The sequence below is a fragment of the Camelus dromedarius genome, chromosome 31, assembly GCF_036321535.1.
Source record: "Camelus dromedarius isolate mCamDro1 chromosome 31, mCamDro1.pat, whole genome shotgun sequence".
NCBI lineage: Eukaryota > Metazoa > Chordata > Mammalia > Artiodactyla > Camelidae > Camelus > Camelus dromedarius.
Window position 1 is genome coordinate 21850295 of NC_087466.1, and position 24179 is coordinate 21874473.

At 45.7% G+C, this 24179-nt stretch overlaps 1 long non-coding RNA gene across 1 annotated transcript in view; it reads left to right on the forward strand.

The window, feature by feature from the left end:
* Positions 1–24179, forward strand: part of LOC135319756 (uncharacterized) — a 129253-nt gene that overhangs the window by 36565 nt on the left and 68509 nt on the right. Inside the window, exons 2-3 of the long non-coding RNA XR_010378612.1 lie at positions 1629–1683; positions 1766–1865. This is a non-coding gene — a long non-coding RNA (uncharacterized LOC135319756). The remainder of the gene's footprint in view (positions 1–1628; positions 1684–1765; positions 1866–24179) is intronic.

Here is a 24179-nt window from a genome sequence, read left to right on the forward strand (position 1 = left end):
TAACTTGATTTAGAAGGAGACACACAGAATATTCAGTGATGCTCCAGGCTGTGTCTCCTCCTCGGCCATCAATGCTAAATAACATTGCCTACAAATTACTTGCATGGATTTCTTTTCCTTTGTCACCAGGAGCCAGGAATTTAAGTATAAAATGTCAGGCCATTTGGATGTTATGGCCTAATTCTGTCTTTCTTTATATCAGTAATTTAGACATTTATTATTCCTTCCTAATTGGAGATACACGATATATTTCCTGTTGGCTGGACTGTAGGTGTTTCGTTCTTAACCTTCTGTTCCTGCTGTGTAGAGTGTGATTTCAGTATTAATTAGACAGTTTTTTTCACTGCTGTTTTGGCTACCTCAGTTAAGAAATAACATTCTTTTTTTCTTTAATTCTTTTTTTTTTTTAATTTTTTTTTTTTTTTGGCGGGGGGTGGTGATTAGGTTTATTTAGTTATTTTTAACGGAGGCACAGGGGATCGAAACCCAGGACCTCGTGCATGCCAAGCACACACTCTGTCCCTGAGCTCTACCTTCCTCCCATGAACTAACGTTCTTAATTGAAATCCTTTAAAGTGGCTCTTAAAGCCGCAAGCTTCCCACCTTCCCTCCTCAGCCAGAAACGTCACCGAGGACTTCCTCCTCCTCCTCATCTCCGCCAGCCGAAGCTCCTTTCTCAGGACGGCGAAGCTCCCGGAGCGTAGGGTCTGGGCAGCTGCCTCAGATCGCACACGTGGTCTAACCCTTGCTCTTAGGGTCTTCGTTCTTTTGGAGATGTGTTAATTTTGTGCTCACGCAGGGAAAAGACCTTCGCTTCTGTTTCGGTGCTGTACTCAGAGTATAAATTCCTGCCACGTGCAGTCAGTCGGCTTCCTGTTCCTTCTGCTGGGTTCCTGCAGAAGCTACCAGGGGTATTAACCGGGATTCCTTCCGTCTCATGGGACAGAAATTCCACTCCAGTGGGATGAAGAGAAGTGGCGGGGTGTTGGCTCATGTCCCTAAATGGTCCAGACCGAGGGACCTTGGCTCACCAGCCAGGCGTGTTCCCCGATGTTCCACTCTCTTCTCCTCTCAGTTACAATCACCTGCGGGAAAGGTCACCCCGATGGGTCCCCGACAATCCTGCGCTTACAGCTTCTCCACCCGGCAAGCCCAGCATTAAGGGAAGTTCTCTTTCCTAAGAATTTTGGCAAACGCCCTGGAACTGGCTCTGACTGAAGCATTTCAGGCCACATCCCACGTCCAACATGATGGCTTTGGTCAAGGGCATGACCGTGTCTGTCCAGGTCTGGGTCACCTGTCCGCTCCTGGGTCCAGCCTTGCCCAGTCGGCCTGGACTGAGAAGTGAGGAGTGGGGGTTCCTCAAAGGAAAATCAGAGTATTGTCCTAAAAGAAGCAAGAGTGATTATTGGGCAGTCAAAAATAGTAATAAATTCCCAACTCAACGTACCTGCTCTTTTTCAAAAATGCCTCCCAGGATAGGAGAAATAGCATTAGAATTAGACAACAGGTAATATTTCTGGAACGGTCATTACAGACTAGTTACCCTGCTAAGGAATTCATGGATCTTAGTGAATTCAGGGCCTGATAGTTCTGAAGGAGGTAATGCTACTCTCTCCATTTTACAGATGAGGAAACTGAGGGACAGAGGAGCCAAGTAACTGGGGCAAAATGTCACACACGGTAAGTGGCCAGGCTGGAATTTGAACCCAGGCACTTGGTGTCCTGCCCTTTGTGCTCATAACCACACCCTGTTTTGCCTCAGATACAGAAAAGTGAGGTTCCTCTCTGGATCACTGCCTCCATGACCTTCAGCAAGTCAATTCAATGCTAAGAATCTCAGCTTTTTCCTCTTCACAGAAAAGGTAAGCCGGGGCCACTTCCCAAGCCCTGTCAGTCTATGAAAATAACACAGTATCATTATTGATCAATCAGTCAACCAGCATCCATGTTTCCAGGTGCCTCTTGAGGCAAAATGGGCGACATCAGCGAGTAAGGCATTTCGTTACGTAACCGGCAATTTGTAAAAGGCAAATCATGTAGCAAATTTAAGGTTTATTACGATCATGATTATGGTCGATGATTACTATTGCTGTTGCTGCTTTTCTTAAGGATGCTTTGAGCCACAGGTAACAGAGGCTTAAACAATAAATGCATTTAATGTCTTACGTAACAAGATTCAGCCGTCTCATTGAGGTCTCAGATGCCTTCTGTGTTTCCTTCCCTCTATCCTTACACATATTAAGGAGAAGCCTTTCCTCATGGGCACAAAGTGGCTGCCACAGTTCCAGGCATCACATCCCTTCACACAAACCCCTTTCCCAAACAGGAAAGGAGTCATGGAAAAAAAAAAAAAAAAAAGGGACTTTCTAGCTATGTGACTCTCTGCTTTATGAGAGAGGGAACTCTTTCCTAGAAGCTGCATTGCTGCTTCTGAGACTAATTCAGGGGGCTTCTGGCTATGTCTCTGGAAGGTTAAAAACCTAAACAGGAGAGAATTGTCCAGGTGTGTTGAGGACAGTGCGGGGCATAGCTTACCTATTTCAGCCCTTATTGGGCTCCTTTTACCAAACTTTATAAGGTGCTAACAGCCACAGCACGAAAGCTGTCAGATTCTCCCTTTGTAACCATTGTTCTAACACAAAGTGACACTTAGAAGCTCTGGGGCAAGACTGTCCTCCCGTCGCCTTCACCTCGCAGCCTCGCCTCAGCCCTGGCAGAGGAAGCCGGCCAGCCCCGGAGGGCACCTTCTTCATGGAGCTTGGTTTTTACCACTTGCCTCCATCTCCGAAAGCTGATCTTTCTGTAAAAAACTCCCCTGGTGAAGCTGCTTCCCCTTACGAAGGAGAGACCCAGGTGCTTCTAAAGATGTGTGTCGGAAACTGAAGTTTCCCCACCAGTTGACATGGAACAAGATAGTGGCCTGGCCTTTTGCCGAGTGTGGCAGAGACGAGGGGGCAGCTCCGGGCAGGTGGCCCGAGCACCACGGGGCATATCTGCGCTCTCTCCCAGTTCCAGGAGGGCCCGGTTCCCTCCCTCCCTTGCGTGCCACCCGGAGGCCAGGAGCCCTTTATATTTACTCCCTCCTGCCCTGAACGTCCTCATGATTAAATCAGGTTCTGTAAACAGTCGTCGTCTTCCCCCCACCGTCTGTTCACTGCTGCTCTCCCGGGTTCTCTGTTCCTTTACTTCTGTGCCCACATTTCAATCTCTCCATCAGCCTGAGGTACTCTGTTCCCTTCTCTTCCATATTGGTGACGACGCGTTTCAGTCTTCAGCGCTGTGGTTGTATGTGGGTAGATAGCTGCATAGACGTCCCTACAGCAGAGTCTGGAGTCACATGGCGTGGATTCAGATCCTGGTTCTACTACACTGCCCGTTACCTCGGGCTGGTCGTTTCCTCTGTCCAAGGCTTGGTTTCTTAATCTTTCCAAAATACTTACTCTGTGCAACTGAAGGGTCCTTTAGGACCAATATTGTCGCAAGAAAAATTGGGCGGGAGAAGAGGGTCACGTCCCAGGTCCCAGGCGAGTCCCTGGGACACGCCCTGCCAAGTGAGGGTCCTCGGCTTCGCGCAGGAAAGAATTCAAGAGCGAGCCATCGCAGAGTGAAAGCTAATTTATTTAGTGAGACACACATTCCAGAGGCGGAGTGGGGGCTGCCTCGGAAGGCAAGAGAGCGGGGCCTCAAGGTGTGGGGGTGTTTAGCTTAAAGTAAAAGTAGATGCACACCTGGGCAGGGTGTGGGCCGTCTCACCCAGGAGGGGGCGCGGCCCCGAGGGCGGGGCTGTTAGTTTTTATGGGCAGGAGATTTCATATGCTAATTAGTGGAAGGACTATTCCCACTATGTTGGGTAAGGGCTGAGGGTTCCCAGGATTTGGCCCACTTTTTGGCCACTTTTGGTCAGCCTGGGAACTGGCACGGCGCCTCTGGGTGTGCCACGAGGGCAGGGTCTACTACTGGACGCTGACTCTTCCGCCATCTCGGTTTTATCCGGGGACCCTGTCCTCCGTGGCTGTGTCATGGTTTTAATGCCCTGCCCCCTTTCCCTTCCTGTCTCAATAAGAGATTTTCCCACGTCCCCAAGTTTTTCAGATCGTCCTTTCTGTACAGCAGCCCGGAAGGCAGAGAGTGGAGAACCGAGTTTGCTGAATGATTCTCAGGCGCCTGCCCCTCTCCTTGGGCCCTTTTCATTGGTTATTTAAAGTGCTGGATACAGCAGTCCTTTAGGATATAAGTGATGTCATGTCCGTTTCGCAGGAAGAGACTGAGGCTCTGGAAGTTCACGTGCCAAGATCACTCACATATTCAACCAGTAAAACGAGCTTTGAGCCCCATTCACCCCACCCCAGAGTCTGTGCTCTGTCAGCCGTGCGCTACCACCCAAGATGATGCAAATGATAGGAGCACTGAAGGAACCTGCCGGCTGTTATAACTTGGGGGTGTGTTAGTGGCAGGGCCCCACGCATCATGACTGAACACCAGTTTCCTGATGAATGCTGAAGGGTTCAGGTGAGCGTCCTAAGGTCAGTCAGAGTCTTTGACCCTCTGGGGACGCACGTGGGAGCAAACAAGTCCGTGCGGAGCCAGGTGGGTGTGAAGCATCTCGTGCCGGTGTGGGCTGAGGAGGAGGTGAACAGCGGAGCGAAAATCGCAAAGACAAAACGAGATGGGAAACGCTTAGAGGGAGCTTCCTGTGCAAAGAAGGTACCCCCTGAGGTCGGATCGATGCAAGGCCACTCAGATTCTGCATTGCACGTGGGTTCATTAAAAAGTCAGTGCCCTCACTGATCGATAGAGCCTCAGGGACCGGGCTCTGTCTGACAGCACGGAGGCTGCAAATTGCAGAAAAGTTGACGTCTGCTCTCCAGGAAGGAGCTCTTTAAGTCAAATCAATCAGCCCACATCGCCAGCCTGCATAAACCATGGAAGGTGGATGGAGATGTTTCAAAAAAAAAAAAAAGCAAGGCTAATAAGCTCTGTTGTTACTTGATTTAACTTCAAAGCTGGTGGTGTAACCTTGCCAGAAGAGAGCAAAATTAAGGAAGGAGGAAAAGTGCTTTTCACATGCATCGCAGGGAAGACGCTGTAAATAGAAATCCATTCTTTTAGCAGGGAGACTCCCCCCGCTGGGGGATGAATGTTTGGGGGATTGACTTGCAGATGCAACCTGCCAGTTAGCCTCCCAGGGTGGAGGGTAGCCTTTAGCCTCAGGGCATGGCTTTTACAAGTCCCAGGCATGCATGTACTAGCTAGACTCCTTGTCGTAAGTGATGAGTCTGAACTGATTCGGTTTCTCAAGTCTGACATTTGAGGTCTGATCATCCTTCGTTGGGAGGGTCTGTTCTGCGCATTCTAGGGCGTTTATCAGCATCCCTCGCCACCATCTGCCAGATGCCAGTGGCAACCACGTGCTTGAAACTACCAAAAATGTCTCCCAAACTCGGTAAATGTCCCCTGGAAAGTCTTTACCTCCAGGGTGAAACTTGCTGGGTGAGAATCTGAGAATGGAATTCTGCTTCCAGAAAGAAAAGGTGGAAAGGAAGGTTGGACCTCATAAACTCATCTTTAGAAGGCTGGGGACTTGGGGATGGTTGGAACCAGAGATGAAGCTATAACTGGACCCTTTCTTCTTGTTTCTCATTTCTGTGCATTAGTTTTATTTCTCCAGACAAGCGTCTTGGGAAAATAGGGACCATGGCCAAAAGCAGCTCAAAGCTCATTATCTGTGCAACAACTCTGTAATGAGGAAGGAAAAGAATCGTTTCCAACCAAGTTCAGTCCAAAAGCTCCTAAGAAAAGCTCTAGTCCAGCTTAGGTAAAAGGTTTATGGCAAGTCACTTCTGGAGCTGTCTGCATTTGGGGGTTCTGACAGACTCCGGTTGGCTCACATACTCTCCCATTGGGTAGGGGTTTCGTGCTAAGGAGAAAGGAAGAAGCTTTGCTCATCCATCCATCCATCCATCCATCCACCCATCCATCAGTCAGATACTTTATGTCATTCACTATCTTGAGCGTTGAGAATAGAAAGATGAAAAACTCACTGGTGTCTTGCCTCTGGAAAGTCTTCAGTGCGTTTTATTGGGTGTGCAGCTCAGCTGGGACCGAGTGCCATGTCATCTCAGCAGCTGGTGATAAACACTCTATTTTAGCGACTTGGGCAGTGATTGAAAAGGGTCTAGAAGGAGATATGGGAGTTAGGAGGGAGTAGAGAGAATCTGATGAAGAAGACAGTGAGAAACAAGGCATTCTCATAATAGAAAAGGCTTCGGCTATTTTTTTAAAAAATAAATTCCCAATGTGCTTGAAAAATAGAGGCGATGTCAGTTGTCCCCACTTGTAGGGGACGTGCTGGAGAAGATACTGGAGGACAAGCATGAAGGGTGTGTGAGCTGAGCTAAGGAGTGTGGAAAACATGATGAGAGAAGGGTCATTGGACAGTAGCCGTTGGGTGAGAATTTTTGAAAATTAGCTGTGAAAATAATGAAATTGAGGCAACAATGGAGGAAGATTATTTCTAAAGTTCTCTTCCAAAGATCAGAACAATGCTCTGGAATCCTTGTTTCCTTTATAGCTTTTACCACGAGCTGGAATTTTCCTTTAGTGTGTTTATTTGCTTGGTTCTACCTTTTACCCACACTAGACAGTGATCTCTGTAAGTTCTCACGAGTCTCGGGGGGTTGACTCCTGGCTCCACGTCCAACACAGCATCTGGTATCTCCAGGGTGTTCCGTAAATATTCACTGAGCTTGTTCGTTCATCCATGTAGTATTCATTTATTCAGTCATCATTCAGTCTTGCATATACCTAGTCATGTGCTCAGCGCAGCATTTAATGAAGATCTGGTTCGTTAAAAAGCGCATTCTTGGTTGATATGTGGGTATTTGAAAGGAAGTCAAGTCCAGATTGATAAACAGAAGCTGACAGATGTTTCCACTGGTGCGTCCATGTCTCAGTGTAGATTCGGCAAGTGGTACCTTATGTACAGGGCATCGTTCTCAATGGAGAATTTTTCCTTTTGACAGGCAACCCAAGGAAAGAAGGTCTTCCCAAAATGTTTGCTGCTGGATGGGTAGAGAAGTTGATTTGTAATGTTGTGTTAATTTCTGGTGCACAGCATACTGATATATGTATGTAGATATACATATACACATATGCATATATATATATATGTTCCTTTTCATATTATCTTTCATGAGAGGCCATTACAAGCTATTGAATATAGTTCCTTGGCTCCCCCAGACATTTTGTCCTTATTAATGTGTTTTTAACTAAGAGGGAGACTAAACTGTCTTTTCAGTAGCCTCTGCTAATGTTCTTAAGGATCTACAATTACATAGCTATAAAATTCAAACAAACAAACAACAAATACATGTTTTCTTCCCTTTTTCAGTTTTATTATGTAGAATTATTACAGTTCGACTGCATATACACATTATATTGCATGTAAATACGTATATACAGAATACTGCACTTTTTTTAGTTTTCGTATATGCACTAATTATTATTTCTAAGAACAGATTAGACCCCTAGCTTTTCAAACTTACATAGTTATCAAAGGAATAAAACCATTCTTATTTTGTAGTTGGCTTTATTCCAAATACGTGTATTTTTAAAATTTTAAATGTCTGGAGATTACTATTTAAATACCAAGTCCTTTTTAAAGGATGTGATTATGGCTTGTGGAATATTCAATAGGAAAATAAACAAGTCAACACTTTAGAAGCCGATATGAGTTACTTTGCTATGGGGGAATCCTGCAAATTATATTATTTCCAACAATTTAACTGTTGCCTCTCAGGAACCAGAATGAGCCAGGATTAGCATTACTGCTGCATGCACTAACCTGGATTATTAACATGTACGTTTTGTAAATCTGGGAAGTGGTATTTCCATCATGTTTGACTGGCATGTTTTCAAAGAGGAATGAGATTAGGTATCTTTCAGTGTGATTGAAAGTATTTGGTATGTTTCTCTTTACTAAATGTTCCTGTACTGTTTTTTGTCTATCCTCATATTATCTGAGTAGATCTGCGTCTCAAAGGAGATAAAGGAGATGCTGAGTAAATAAGGAGAAAGTGAGGGATGGGAGCGTCCTAGTCTCTGATCTTGGCGGAGCGAACAACGGTGTAGGGCTCACAGACAGGTGCTGTGGTGGTTAGATGCCTTCATGCACCATCGCGAGGTCTTGGTTCCATAGTAACATTCGAACACCTGGGGTTGGTGCTGAAATATGCAAACAGAGGGAAACACAAAGGGAGCATTTGAATGGACGACCGACTATTTCTGTTTTCTCACCGGTGTTCTTCTGGTCCATCCTCCAGCAGTCATTTTCTTATCTTACTATCCTTAAAACTTATTATTCAGTAGACATTTGTGAAGCGCCTACTATGTGTCAGGTGATGCGTTTGCATCCGTGGGCTACACCAGTGACCCAGGCAGAGAAAACCCCTAGTCTATTGACTATACCGGACCTGACAGAGTAAGAAACAAAACTAACCAGCTGGCTTCCCTGATGCTAAAACTTTGCAGATTCATTCTGAGAAATACTGCAGGTTGCTTTTTCCCCCTTACTGCCTTTGTGTTGAATAACCCCCAGACTTTTCCATCATGCTCTCCCCTCCCTATATATTCTTTACCAAGAATAGCTTTAACCTGGAGGCTATGCTCCAGGAAGGAGGTAACAGGCTGATCATCTCAGAAGAATGGGCAGACCCTCCGGGGTTCCTCCGTGACACCAGGAGGATTCACGGAGGTTGAGAGGAATGTAGTGCCCTGTGAAACACCCTGATGGTCACCACCTTTTCTGTTCCATCCAGCGTCTCTGTAAAACCTCAAGACCCAACCCCAAGGTGAATTCACAGTCCCTAAGGCATGAGCCCATGGTGACTCCCCTTTGTTTGGCAAAGCAATAATGCTGTTCTTTTCTGATTCTCCCAAAACTGCCTCCGAGTCTCAACCTGGCTGTCGGGGTGCAGAGGCCAGTGTTGCAGCAGCAGACCTTATTTTTTTGCTCAAGGTTTTGAGAGATTTCTAGAGAGATGTGAGATAGCTCTAGGTTAGTGGCATCGGGGACCCGGATGAACAGCCAGAACTAATGTCATCTCCAAAGGTAGTCGGTGTCTTGGTCCAGTCTAGTCCCTTTGCTGGGCCTCAGTGTCAGCCTCTGAAAAATGAGGTGGGGGTACTTGTGATTCTGGGGAGAACCTTTCTTGGATCTCACATCTTTCTCATAAGAAGTTATAATTACCCGTGCCTCTTCTCCATCCGTGGACGCATATGCTGCTTCCTGAGCACCCAAGAAAGAACGTCACAAAGTGCGGTATTTGTTCAGCAGGGAGGCGTGAGGTAAAACGGGGCCGACTTACCTCGTTCTTAACCTGCTAATGCGACGGCTCTCCCAGAAGGTTGAAGACAAAGGTCAGAATGAAAATGTTATCCATCACTTTCATTCTGCAAAATTACAGTCTAAAGGAGTTAAAAATACACTCTTTTTTTCAAAGCCTCTGTTGAGCGCTTTGCCCAGTAGAGTTTCAATCTGTCACAAAACTCTCCTGTTTAAATTTTTTAAAGGATCCTGTTTATGGTTGGCATGAAACTATTTCTTAGTTCCATATGGCCAAGACTTATGAGTTGTCAAAAATGGCCCAAGCATAAAATTTGATGCCCCCAAGGCTTGATTTATGGAGAACTGAGTGCATCTGGTAAGGAATACACACACGCACACACACAGCATGCACACATGTGCACACACATGCATGCCCACATGTGCACAAGCACACATGTGCACACGCACATACGCGCACACACAGAGGCAAAAGAGATTATGCACTTCTGTTGAGCAAGGCTTACAATTTTGCTAATCGTGATTGACGAGGACAAAATGCTTTTTCTGGGACTGACTGGTCATCATTTGTCACTAACTAGTGCATAAAACCACGTTTGATACAAGTCCTTTTCTTCTGGTTCTTTCGATGCCCAGTAAATCAGAGCTGTTGTAGTTTCATGAACCTTCACTGCTGTAGATTTTTGCCTGCCCCAAGTCCCTTTCACATCATCACAAAACGAATTCCAGCTCCATCGATTTGCTTTTATAATATCTCTTGCATAAGGGGTGTTGCAGTCTCTAAAGAGACATGGGGGATAAACACCCTGGCTGTGGGGCAGGGGAGAAGAAGAAACGCAGACTCCCAAATACCATCCTAAGTAAGTGACTTCTGTTGTGACTGTTCTGCACTGACTTGCTGAATAGTTACCAGCCCCGAGAGTCAAGCATTTTGGACTGAGTGAACCCCCCAGCATTGGGGTGTAATGAGAGAACGGATCACTGCCTGGGGCTGGAGATCAGATTTTTCCAGGGCAGAAGTAGGGCTGAAAGGAGAAGATACAGTGCCCATCCTGCCGTGTAAACAGAAAACGAACTAGAGAGGAAAGCAGTTATGTCCATGGAGTGTAACAGCCTCTTCACGGGACGCTGTTGTTGGAGAAGAAGGGCTTCCTGCTAACGGCCCCTCTGCTCATCTCCTTGTCTGGCAGCTGCACAGATTGAAAAAGAGAGATGAGAACTGAGTTCTGCTCAGTGGCAGAGGGTTGTTAAGGCTGTGGGTGCCAGTGGGGGTCCCGATGCCCTTCTCCGGGAGACAGAGGGCAACTGGAACGAGCCCCATGGTTAGAAATCGGGTCTACGCAGGAAATACTCACAATGATGATGGCAGTGAATGTTCCCCCGAGAGCTGATGTCACGTTACGGACTGCTTGGGGCATCGCAAGAAGTCTATATTTAAGACATCATCCGTTGTTCTGGCTAAAGTCTCCCCAATTTAGAATTTAAGTGGTAGGAACCACAGAGCATCTTTTGTTATAATCTTTGGTCTTTTATCTTCTGTTCAGAACCATGAAGGTGGCATGAGTGTTTTGTTATTCCTAACAAGCCCCTTTTCCCCACAACTGCTTCCCTAAGGTCCAGGGAGTCATGCTTCCTCTGTGTCTTGCAAAGCCTGTGCTAAACCCCGTGAAACATCTCTTTGCATCATTAACAGCCATCACTCTTACATTATATTGAGCACATTGTGCCAGCCTCCAGCCAAATGCATTGCATGTGTCATTTCCCCCAGTGCTTCAAAAGTCACATGAGAGGTGGGCGGGGCAGGTGTGATTTAAATCACGCAGAGGGGTGAGTCGCCCAGGGCAACGCGGGACAGCCAGCATCACTCTGGCCTTGGCCCTGGAACCAGGGTCCCGCTTGCTTGAGAAACACAGAGTTCACATGGATGGCAAAGTCGTATTCATTCAGAAAGCTCCTTTCTGAAATCCTGCCCTGGAGTTGGAAATCAGACTTGCTTTTCTGTGTCAAAGTGACCTAGACCCTCCAGGCAAGAGAAGGTGGTTCCTGCCTCCTGATAGGGTTTCAAAGAGCCGGGATTTCCACAGCCTTTGAGTTTAGAGAACGGTGTTGCTCAGTGAGCTGAAAGGCAGCAGCCACCCGCTGCAGGCTTTGCTGTGAGCCGAAGCTGTGGCGCATCCTGGGGAGGACTGTTGTTTGCAGCGAACTTGGCAGGTGACTTCTGGACCTAATGATCCAGGGAAGCCGGAGGAAGGGAAGGGCAGGTATTTGCTTTCTTGATCTGAGCTTATGTTTGCTTTTCCAAGACATCCCATGAGCAGAAACCTGAGAGCCCAGTTGAGAGTTTAAAATGATTGTGCCAAAGTTATGTTTGAAAAGAAAACAGCCACCTGACTGTAAAGCTCCACTTATCTTGTAGGCATCCTTGTATTCACCTTTATGCCCTCTGCTTTTTGAACAGGGGAGCCATGACTTTGATCAGCAACAGAGGATGATCTAACAGAGCTTCATTTGTGGAGGTCTGGGGAGATTAGAGAGAGCAGTGGCAGCTGGGTGTCAAGCCAGGATGTGCCCTGAGATGAGCCACAAGGAGATACCAGGAACCTCACAGTGCCGCAGAAAAAATGTGTGACAGCTCAGTGCTACAGCTCAGTTGCAGCAACCTGGATCCGGGCGAGAGACCAAGCAGCACTCGGAGAGTTGGACAACTCAGGTTAATTACACCAGCAAGCCCAGAGGAGTTAACACTCCAAATTCTGGACCCTGTCTGTAGGTTTACACAGGCTTTTATTGGCTGCTAGTTTACACTTTGCAGCATCATAGGCAAGTGAGGTATAACCAAAATTAACTAATCAGGAACAAGCTTTGTAGAAATGGACCAATCAGGAGGGAGAGAAATAACCAATCAGAGTGAGGGAAATGGACCAATCAGGAGTGAGAGAAATAACCAATCAGGAGTGAGCTCCATGCAAATGAAGTACTACAAATGGTCCAATCAGAAGTTAGAGAAATGAACCAATCAGGAGTGAAGGAAATAACCAATCAGGAGTGAGCTCAGGGAACCAATAGAATTTTAGGGGTAAGTAAGCCTTTTCAGAGGCAAAAAGTGAGATAGAGCCTCTGGACCAGGGAACCGGATGGTGCTGGCAGGAGAGTAGTGGCCTTGTCTGGGGTCTTGCCAGTCTTTTTATGGGGCTTCCCGCCTCAACAGGACATTTAATACACTTCCCAGGATCAGCTCAGTGCCGATCCAGTGAACGTGGAACTAACTCATGGATGTTACTCATTATCTCGGGGTGAACAGTCAGTTGGAATTAGAAAGGACTGGGGAGCTGATTTTCTATTCTTCGCCCTTTGTAAAAAGCGCGGTGGTCATTACTTGTGTGTGGCCTGAGAGTAGCCATACTGGGAAGATAATTGAAAGTAGCACCCTTGTTAACAGTGAACTGTGCTCACGCTTTGATGCACCTACGTACAGGGCAGGGATGGAGGTGTGGCTGGGTAACCAGGACGTGCACTGCACAACACTTGAGATTTGGGCCTTGTTCAATTTTGTCCCCCTGCTCGTCTTTCTGCACCACCAGCCTCTGCCCTGCCTGACCATCAAAAACTAGTTTTCTTTGGCTTCTAGAAAGAGGAATTGGGCACGGCGGCTGGGGGATCAGTCTTTTCTTCAAGGTCTGTTTGATTGGTATCGAAGTTTTATTCTCTGGGACTTGTCACTCATGTCCTTTACTGGGTACCCAGGCTGGATGTTGGTTCTCTCTGCTTCCCTCCCTTCAGGGTTCAGGGGCAGCACCCAAGTTCTCCTCTCTGCTTTCTCTCGCCTCGTTTTCCTTATTGAAATATCTTGTATCTGAATTGGACAAGAGATTTTATTTAGTAAATGAGTATCCGTGAAAGAGTGCTGTCTGGCCAATAAGCTTTACATGCAGCCTTTTTTTTAACATGAATTTTGGGGAAATGCTGAGAACCATAAACATGTTTATTTTTTCCCCTCTGGTACCTCCAACTTCATGGGAAAGAGATGGGGTTCGTGTCTGTGGGCACAGTCGCTCTGTTAGACGACTTTTAGATCTATTTATGCGAGCATTGTGTGAGCCTCATTTTTTACCTCCACTCTGACATCTAAAAATGGTATTGCTGTGCACAGAAAGGAGATTGCCTAAGAAACCATCTCAGATGAGGCTTGCCGTTTGCCTGGATAAAAGTAAGAAGAAGGGGCAGGGTATAGCTCAGTGGCTGAGCGCGTGCTTAGCATGCACGAGGTCCTGGGCTCAATCCCCAGTACCTCCATTGAAAAAATAAATAAATACAAAAATTTTAAAGTAAAAAGGAATAGAATGATACTGCAATCTAACAGTACTTAGACACCCATCTATATGATGGCCAGTGAAATATTCACAATTGCTTCTCTGGCGGGGACAAAGCAGTGACAGGATGCACACGGAGAGAGAAAAATGACAGGTGTGCGCATCACGCACACACGCACACACGCACACACGCACCAGAGAAGGAAGTGGCTACTCTAAGATCAGGAAACCGTTATCAGGAAAAACACAGGGACTGTAAATCGGTGGCAAAGAAGAAATTGCATTCTGCATGATGCTTGCATAACTTAGAAAAAATAAAGTGCTACCTGGTGAACTCTGGGGACAGTGTGAAGCAAAGCAAGAATTCAAGAGTCGGAAGATTTAATACAATTTTAATTTATTAAAGATGGCATAGCTGCTGAGACGGACATTGGGTTAGAGCGGCCCATGACGGTCTCTGATGAGCCATTTCATCTCTAAGAAATAAAATGTTATGAGAGTATAATAAAAAATTTTAGCCTTCTTATTCTTAGTTGGTCTAACAGATAACAATCTGCTCAAAACAGCAGTTGCAGCAACGTATTCAATTATGTGTGCTTCCGCATCAGTTGAATGAATGACAGCAACGATATAAGGGACAGGAGAGGGGAAGCAAGATTTTTATTTTTTAATTTTTAAGCTGAATCTGTAACGTTTTCTTTATTTAAAGGAGACCTTAAGCAAAGACGACAAAGCTCGCCCCTTAAATTTCTGTGGTCTGTACCTTGGCCTCTCATTATTCTATAATTTCAAATTATTTTATATTACAAATTTTTTTTATTAAAGTAGAGTTGATTTACAGCGTCGTGTTAGTTCCTGGTGTACAGCAGAGTGGTTCAGTTATACATGGAAATATATACATATATATTCTTTTTCAGATTCTTTTTCATTATCGGTTATTAGAAGTTATTGAATCTAGTTCCTGGTGCTCTATAGTAGGACCTTGTTGTTTATCTGTAGTGTATACAGGAGTCTGTGTCTGCTGATCCCAAATTCCCAATTTAGCCCTCCCCCCCTTTCCGTAGAAATGATCACACTAAGTGAAGTAAGTCAGAGAAAGGCAAATGCCATGTGGTATCACTTATACGTGGACTCTAAAATCAGACGCGAACTTATTTCCAAAACAGAAAGAGGCTCACAGACATAGAAAACAAAGTTATGGTTATGGTTACAGATTTGAATGTGAACGGTCGAGCTTAGGGCGGCACCCAGGATGCCGTGACGGCTCAAGAAACGCTGACTGCTGCTGCTCCGACCCTGCCTTTTGCACGCAGCCGTCTCATCTGAACAATGATTCTCCCTCCTGACTTTGTCCACTTCCAAGTCAGGTTTGTGTGGGGGCGGGGCGGGGATGTCTTACTCTCTGTGACTCAGTTTATGGAACCTTCTGTCCCAGCTGTGCTCACCGCTCACGGACATAACAGTGGAATTTTAAGGAGCAGGAGTTGGAAGGAAGGAAGGTCCTACAGTAGTCATCAGAGGTGGCTCCAGGTCTCCAGACGGGTGATGGAGGACCCAGGTACCCACACCAGGGCACAGCCATCCTCTTTGCATCATTGTCCATGGGTGGGAACTTCCAAGCCCGCTTCCACTACGTTCTTCCTGAATCTCATCCACGTGTGTGTGTGTGTGTGAGCGTGTTGCCAAATCCTGGCCTCTGTGCCCTGACACCGAATTGCAATCTGGAGACAGAGTTTTGGGCGAAGTGGGGAAGAATAGCTTTATTTCTTTGCCAGGTAAAAGGGCGACTTACACCTTAGAGACTGTGAGCCCCATTCGGGGAGGGGTAGCAGGGAGCTTTATAGCGATCGTCCAAGGAACAGAGCTTCTGAGCAACAACTCTGCACGTGCAGAGGGTGCATTTTTCCCTCCGTGACATGGAGGCAGTGATGTCAGGAAAACCTGGTGACGGGCCTCCTGTTTCTGTGGTTGTCAGACCGTGTCCTCTTCCTCCAGTGGTCCCTGTGCTGGTGTTTGTCTTCTCTGCCAGGAGTTAACGCGTCATGACTCTGGACGTTTCTGTGCCTGGAACAGAGGGTGCTGAAGGGGGACAGTGGGTCCTCTAAAGAGGAGAGAAATGTGTGCAATTTAGAGTCAGGCTAGAATGTGCTTTAGCATGAGGGAAGCCATGTTTTGGTCACTGTGACCTGGGTACTTCAGCGAGGAGCTACAGCAGAGGACACCGGGGAGGGGTCTGACCCTGGAAGGCCCCGAGGGTCCTGCTCAGTTGTATGTGTGTGTGGGAACAGGGTGCAAGTCATAAATCACGGGTGATGAGGGCCTATCCCCAGGAGCTGGTGTTCCGAGTCCTGTAGGTGTCACACCTGGGGTTGAAAAGTGCAACTGGTAAAGACTGGTTTTTTAAAGAAGAATTTAACTGGAAAATGAAACCACAAGACCCAAGTCATTGACGCAAAAAAATGAAAGCCAGTGTAGTGGAGGCAGAGAATCATGGTGTCCTGTAAGAGCCTCTGAGACATTGCCCTGAATGTGTGAGCACAGTGACCTAGGGGAAAAAACCAGACTCACTTATCCCTGAATTTTCTCTGCTAGAAAAGAGAAGGAAATTTACATTATCTTTGTAAAACCCCTGCCTCTCGTCCCTGCTGCACTTGGCCCAGTGGTTCCCCGTGAGAAAGGAGGGAGCATCTTACTTTACTGGAGGCGTCACCAGTCCTGGTGCAAAGCCCCTCTGGAAACAGCAGCTCTAATACGTGTGTGTTGTGAGCAGGTCCACCTGTGGGTGCTTTCAGGACGCTCAGCCATCCAGACCTGGACCCAAATTACGGTTCATTCCGAAGTCCTGGATTCTGTGCAGTCTCCATCTGTCTTAGCTGATTATTTTCACGATAATAAAGGGAATAAGTATTTATCATAAAGTATCTAGAAAATGCAGGCACATGTATGAAACAAATGAAGATGGCCAGCAATGACCACTAACAACACCAAAGATGATTTTAAAAGATGGCCAGTGCTTGTGGGAGGAGCTCTTGTGTTAGCCGGTGTGGGGTAATTCCTTGGGTCTCCACAGTGACCAGTGGAGAGGAGGTCCCTCGTTGCAGAGAGAGAAACACATGCTAATTCAATGTAATTATTCAAATGAAGCCTGCCCCTCCTCGGAGTTACGTTCAGCGTTACCTCCGTTTGGATACTTGACATTTGTCCCAGGCGTCATGGGAATTCGTTTCTGAAATAGAAGCATCTAAATTCAATTGCAGGAAAAGTCATCACAGTCAGCCAGCCATCTCCCTCTGGAAAGGGAGACTCTGTAGAGTTTAGGGGATGGGGAAGGGGGGCGTGCAGGGGGAATGGGGAAGCAAGGACTGTCCCCTTAGGGATGAGCCCGGAGCCTACTGAAAGCAGCAAACTACAGATATCCTTATGGCAAGATAGCTTGGCTTCCTGCACGAGGCAAACTCAGGGAATAAAAACATGACAGAGGCTCCCATCAGAGCTGAAAATGCACCACCTCCCTCCAGAGGGCTTTGCAAGGAGGGAGGACAGAGTTGCTCAGCAAGATGCAGACAGCCCTATGCAGGCACATCGTGGTTTTGATTTGCATTTCCCTGATGACGTGTGATGTGTTGAGCACCTGGCTGTGTGTTTACTGGCCATCTGTATGCCTTCTTTGGAGAAATGTCTATTTAGGTCTTCTGCCCATTTTTGCCCGTTGAATTGTTTGTTTTCTTGATATTGAGTTGTATGATTTCGTTAATCATTTGGATTATTCTTCTGACGATTTGGACATTAACCCTTTATCGGATACATTATTTGCAAATACGTTCTCCCATTCCCTTTGTGTTTTGTCGATGGTTTCCTTCGCTGTGCAGAAGCTTTTTAGTTTAATGTTGTCGTCCCATTTGCTTGTTTTGTGTTTTTGTTTCCCTGGCCTGAGGCAATACACACAAAGACAACATTACTAAGACCAATATCAAAGAGCATACTGCCCGTGTTCTCTTCTAGGAGTTTAAACTCTTTAATTCATTTTGAGCTGATTTTTGTGTATGATGTGAGAAAATAGTCCAGATTCATTCTTTTGCATGTAGCTGTCCAGTGTCCCCAAAGACATTTATCAAAGAGACTGTTTCTTCCCCGTTGTATACACTTGCCTCTTTTGTCATTGGTTAATTGACCGTTTGAGTGTGGGTTTATTTCAGGGCGCCCTATTTTGTTCCATTGATCTATGTGTCTGTTTTTGTGCCAGAACCATACTGTTTTGAATACCATAGCTTTGTAGTATAGTTTGAAATCAAGACTCTATTTCATTTATTTCTTCTCTGATCTTTCTTATTTCCTTTCTTCTACTAACTTTGGGTTTTGCTTGTTCTTTCTAGTTCCTTTAAGTGTAAAGTCAGGTTGTTTATTTGAGATTTTTCTTATTTCCTGAGGTGAGCTTGTATCACTATAAACTTCCCTCTTAGAACTGTTTTATCTGCATCGTATAGGTTTTGGATCATTATGTTTTCATTTTCATTTGTCTCCAAGTATGTTTTTGGATTTCTCCTTTGATTTCTATGGTAATCCATTGTTGTTTAGTAGTGTATTTGTTTTGCCTTCACGTGTTTGTGGGGGTTTTTGGTAGCTTTTTTTTTCTTGCAGTTGATTTCCAGTCTCAGAGGATTGTGGCTGGAAAAGATGCTTGAGCTCCGTCCAAGCATCCATATTTCCAAAGTCTGTGTTTCCAAGTTCATTCTTCCCCATCAGCATTATCTCAGAAATATTACAAATATATATTTTCCACTAATAGCATCACCTAGGTGTTTTTTGAATGGAAGACGGAAGGACGGAGCCATTTCAGTCAGTAAGAACATTTTCTGAGACTTGCTTTGTGACCTAGCATGTGATCTATCCTGGAGAACGCTCCATGTGCATTTGAAAATAATGTGTATGCTATTGATTGGGGTGGAATGTCTGTGTGTGTGCATGTACACACCTCTGTGTATCTGTGCCTGCATGTGTACACATGCATGTGTTTGTATGTGTCTACGTGCATGTACGCATCTGTGTGTGTTCCTATGTATGTGCATTTGTGTTGGGAGCAGAAGCTTACATAAGTCCAAGATCACCAGGGTCTTGATGCTGTGGACCAGGTAAAGCTTTAGAGACACAAGAAAAATCCAAAACCACTGGGAATTCTAGTTGGATCTCTGAAGATTTCTGCAGATGTTTCAGCTGCAAAACAGGTGGGTGTATCTGCCAAGTGCCCTACGGATTCTCTGTTAGATGTGCGTGCACTTTTGAAACTACCAGCGTGACTGTGGCCATTTTGGCAAATGCCACATTTTGCTTTCAGGATGGAACGCAAAATCTCCCTGGGACTCCAGGGTTTGAATAGCTTGATACGTCTTAATAATCCCCTCTATGCCAAGCCTTCTCTTTGTTCTAGCCCCACAGGAGCCTGTGAGTAAACGGGCTTAGGTGGAGGGGGTCTTTGTGAAGCTGAATGTGGGAAACAGCAGTGTGATTTCCTGCTTCAAAAGAGTTGGCAGAATATGAATTGAAATGCTCACCCGTATTTCCAAGTCCACTTTTCCCCATCAGCATTATTTCAGAAATATTAAAAAATATATATATTTTTTTCACTAATAGCTTCGCCTCATTGTTTTTCGAATGGAAGACGGAAGGACTGAGCCCCCAGACACTGAGCATTCCTCCCAGAGCTCAGCGTGTATGTATAAACTTTCAGTATAATTGGATTCAAAAATAGAAGGAACAGAGAAAGTTTGAAATGAGGTTCATAAAAGAACAAACACTTTTTATTTAGAAGTTTCTGTGCAAAGTGCAGAGACTGCACTCAAGATTTCTTTTTTGTCTTGACATTCTTTAGTACCTTCTGAAGACGTCTTCTTGAATGTATACAGTTTATATGCACTACGGTGCGGGGTGTTGCTTATTTTTAGAAGACTTAAAATATATAGGAAAGTACAGAGAAGAGTTTAATATAAATTCTTCCCTAGCTGGAGATCGGTGCAGCACAATTACTTTGTAGATGGAAAAATAACATTCAAGGGCATTAAAATCCACCAGGGAAAATTTCCTCTTACTCCGAGAGGAAGCCTGAAACGTTATCAGTAGATAAAACCAACTAATCTTTGTGTTTTAGGAGAATCGTGAAAATGAGCCTGGCTTTAATTGTTGGTCTGGGTCTATGGCTTAGATGGAATTTTTTATTTTATTTTACGTTCAGGATGGTCTCTTAAGATACTGCAGAGGCTGTGGGCAGAGGCCACCTTTTTATTCGCTGGGATAAAGCACATTAGAGTGAGATGGCTGTTGTTCTGAAATCTGGGGTCTGTGTGGGGCCGACTTTTCTACCCATTCGAAACTATTTTATGTGGTTAAATGGCTGAGGTCGTGATTGACCTGTCACTGTTCCTTTTATTTCTTTGGCCTGAAATTATGTAAAAAAGAAAAAAATTAGAGTCGTTCACAACTTTGATGTTTTATTGCAAGTTTAGAATTATTCCATTAAGTTGATGATGAAATCTGACCCAATGAATGGAAAGACCAGAAAATGACAGGTGTGTAGACACCACCTGTAAAATGTACTTAATTCACATCCTTCTTGCTTCCTTCCTGATGGGGCTGTCATTCCCTTTGCAGTCCCATTTTAGGATATCTGAACTATCCAGGGATGTCTAACATCCATTTAGAATATCCAGGTTCCCTGGATGCTCCTGCAGAATGCAGGCATTTCCCAAAAGTATAAACCATTTCGTTGGACTGGGTCAAACACAGCTGGCATCGGTGACTGACACCTGCCATCACTCGGCCCTTTCGTTTCCATCTTCTGGTCCGAGGAGTCCACTTGTGCATTTGTCCCGTCGTGGAGGACCCACCACTTCACAGTCACCCTCAGGCACTAGATTGTGCAAGATCTCAACAGCCACATGATGTGCAGGGAGGTCCCAGGATTTACACAGGGCAGCACGGGGGTGCTCCTCCTCACCACGGGACACGGGCTCAGTGTGGCAGTACTGGTTTCTCTCAAATCCACAGCCTTTTCGTATGTATGTACAGGGTATGGACGTAACCCGCTGCCTAAAAGGGTCCAGTTAGAACCAGTCAAAGGAAGGGATGCTTGGGGAGGGGTCCAACTGACCTCTCCCTGTGGAGCGCTGGGCAACACCGCTTCCTCCCAGTGATGACGTGTGACAGTGTGCACAAAGGCAGCTCACCGGGGCTGCTTTATTGGAGCCTCATGGCGGAGGTATGAGTGACTGAACCGTGCCCACGTGGTTGCACTCAATTTCCAGCCCCCTCCCCTCCCTGGAGGTTGCGTTGGCATCACCTGACTCAAAGCCCCAAACCTCCAAGCAGCTGGTTGGTCATTCCAGTCTGGTCGACACCCCCCCCCCCCACGGAGTCATCCCATTAGCATAAACCATCCGGGGTGGTCTGAGCGGCTACAGCAAAGATGTAGTCATCACTCGGGGGGTTGCAAATCTTACTTTGAATACAGTGAAGTCGCTCCTAGCCAATGGTCTGCTGTTTAAGCATGAGCAGAAACACAGGTCTCCCCTGAATAAATCTGAAAGGGGCAGTGGGAGATGAAATAAAATTTTGTGTTATGGTCCCGAGTCACAGGCAAGGCATTCTTTTCAGCCACGCACGGACGTGGGGGAGATTGGAGTCGACACTGTGCTGTGGACTGTGTCACAGTCCTGACAGCGTGATCTGGGTTTTCTACTCCCATCCCTTGCGACCCCAGGGAGGTCAAAGCACGATGCAGGGTCTGGCATCTGTCTTCCCGGCGCGACATCCCAGTCCCCGGGGGCTGCAGTCACAAGGAAGAGAGCCTGGTTGGAGGCAGAGTTTGACTTAAACTTACAGGTACTTCGTATCCTGAGAAAAGCCTTCCCACAGTCTCCTTACTTTATCTGTTCAAGAGCCTTGGAGGCAGGCAGGTCAGGACATTGGTATTTCATGCTTCGGATGAGCTTGCCCACCAGCCCGCTGAATTGGTGCACAAACTGGGACTAAGTTCCAAGCCTTCCTCCCAAGCCATGGCTCATTCCGACGACCCCAAGCTGAAAGTCCACCGTGGGCCCTGGGACGTGGAGCATGAGGCTGCTCCCACTCTAACATGTGGCACAGGAGGCCATTCAGCATCTTTCTGTGCACCGTCCATCCAGCGCTCTGGCTGAAGTAAGAGCTGGGCTCACTTCCCCAAGGTGTTGAGAAAAGAAAATTGCACGATCTCTTAAGGTACGTGGACGAAGAATGCCATGCGCTGTATCAGTAAACAAAGGGTGCTGTGACCATCAGGCCATCAGCCATTGCGGCCGGCCACCAGCGGTGCCCCTGAGGAGTCAGGATGCGAAAGCACAGGACACTGGCCCTGGAGCGCCAAGGTGCAGATCACAGGAGTGATTTCAATGAGCCCAGACTCCTGCATCTTCCCATTCACAGGAAAGCGCTCAGTTCCTTAACTTGAGATACCCGGCTTTCTCTAATTAACAGTGATCGCTTGATGTTCCGACTACCTGCTGTTTGTTGCAAAAGCTCCTGTATATCCTGGCTCCTCCCTTACGTCTTCCGAGCAGTCCCTCAGAGCTCCTGGAGAGGCTGCCTTTGGGGCTCGGAGTCCTCAGCAAGTTCATTGAGTAAACTACAACTCTCAACTTTTAGGTTGTGCATTTAGCTTTCAGTTGACATAAGAAACTAGCAATGCAGCACCAGAAGCTTATGCCAGCACCATGCTTTTTACCCCCACAAAGACGGATGAAGGTGGGTCAGGAATTGCGTGATGCTAGCGGAGCCCGAGACTCGGAATCAAAGCACCGTGCGGCACTGATACGTATTCATCCAGCGGCACGTCCAGTTGCAGTCCATTTAGCATGAAGTGGTGAGCTGGAAGACAAAAGCCCGAGAGCTCGTTATCATGAGCCGACTTGGAAAAGTTTGGAGCCAGTTCTGAAGCAATTAAGGTTGCACTGGAATAATGTGATGAACATGCTCATTTATTTATTGTTGGGCGGCTCCGAGATGCCCAGCTACATCCCGCCGGCGGATGCCTGGCAGCCGCGGGACGGCTGATCATCACGTGGAAAAAGAATTATTTTTAACTCCCCATTATGAGAGGAAGCACACATCTGGAGCCTTGCAAGGAGGGATTATCAGCTGTTCAGCTGAGAAAAAGCCGGGTGTCTACAATGCATCGTTTTCCAATTATTTTGATATTTTTCAATGCCTTAAATGCTAGAGGCATATAAAATTCAGCTCATTTAATCCCTCTAAATTACAGTTTCTCCATCTGTCATGGTTTTACAGTTTAATAAAATCATTACTTTTTATAAACCCAGTAAAATCATGGAAACTATTGGAGTTAGCACAGCTTCAGCTCAACTTTCTTTCTTTTTTTTTTTTTTTTTTTAGGAAGAATAAATATATCTGAACTGGAAAATAAATTTCATATTTTCAGTCTGCTAAGAGAGTTTGGGGATTTTTACTGGGTCACTTATCAAGCTGACAAAAAGCAATGTACTTTCTTATTTTTCTTATGTGATATTCCCAAAGACTGTAGCATCGGAAAGTTGTGCTTTTTTTGCTGAAATAAAAAGAAATAAGCCAGACTCCCTGACCCCCATAAGTCAATTCCACATCCCTATGGCTTTGACTGCATTTAGCAATCTTTCTTTATTGAAACTCACACATCCAGGTCAGAGCTCTGAAATGTGGAACAGAGCGATGGGGCGGGTCTGTGTACTTGGCTGAATGTGTGTCATGAAATAAGTCAACACGAACATATGCATGAAAAAGTGTTTGAAATTTGCACTGGCAAAGAGAGGGCAGTTGTGTTAAGGTCAATTTCATGCTGAAACAATAAGAAATGTTTTGCATTTTTTTAGAACCTCTGGGAAAACTGCATGGGAGCCCAGAATACATTCCTAAACTATGTATTACAGTTTTCAGAATTTCACCATTAGAAACTCAGTTTCTTTGGGAAGCCTCCAACCAACTTGTCTCCATGCCCACTAGCAAATACTCAGGTAGATGGATTTATAAAATAGGGATTCATTATTTCATACAATACAGGTCTAAAGCTGAATGACCACATGGTTGGTTCAAAAACTTACAGATACTTTCAAACGCCCAGAATTTTTCCATCTTTCTGCTCCAGTTTCTTCAGTGTGTTAGCTTGGTCCTTATGTTTCTTGCTTCTTGCCCCAAAATAGCTGCCAGTGCTCCCAGCATCACATCCTCATCCAATCACAGTTAAAAGCAGGACAAAGTCAGGTGTCTCTTTAATGAAAAATGCCTATCTTTCTCCCAAACCTCTTCTCCTGCTCTCTAAACAGCATTTTCCAATTTCAGATTTTTGCCAAACATGCTCACAATTTTTCCCATAATTACAATATTTGTACTATTATTTCTGTGATATTTACTTTAAAAGTCTTATTTTACTTAAATAAATATATTTGAGAAGAAAACTTTTAAAACAGGAAACTGTCTACATACTATGAATGGAAAAAACCATTATT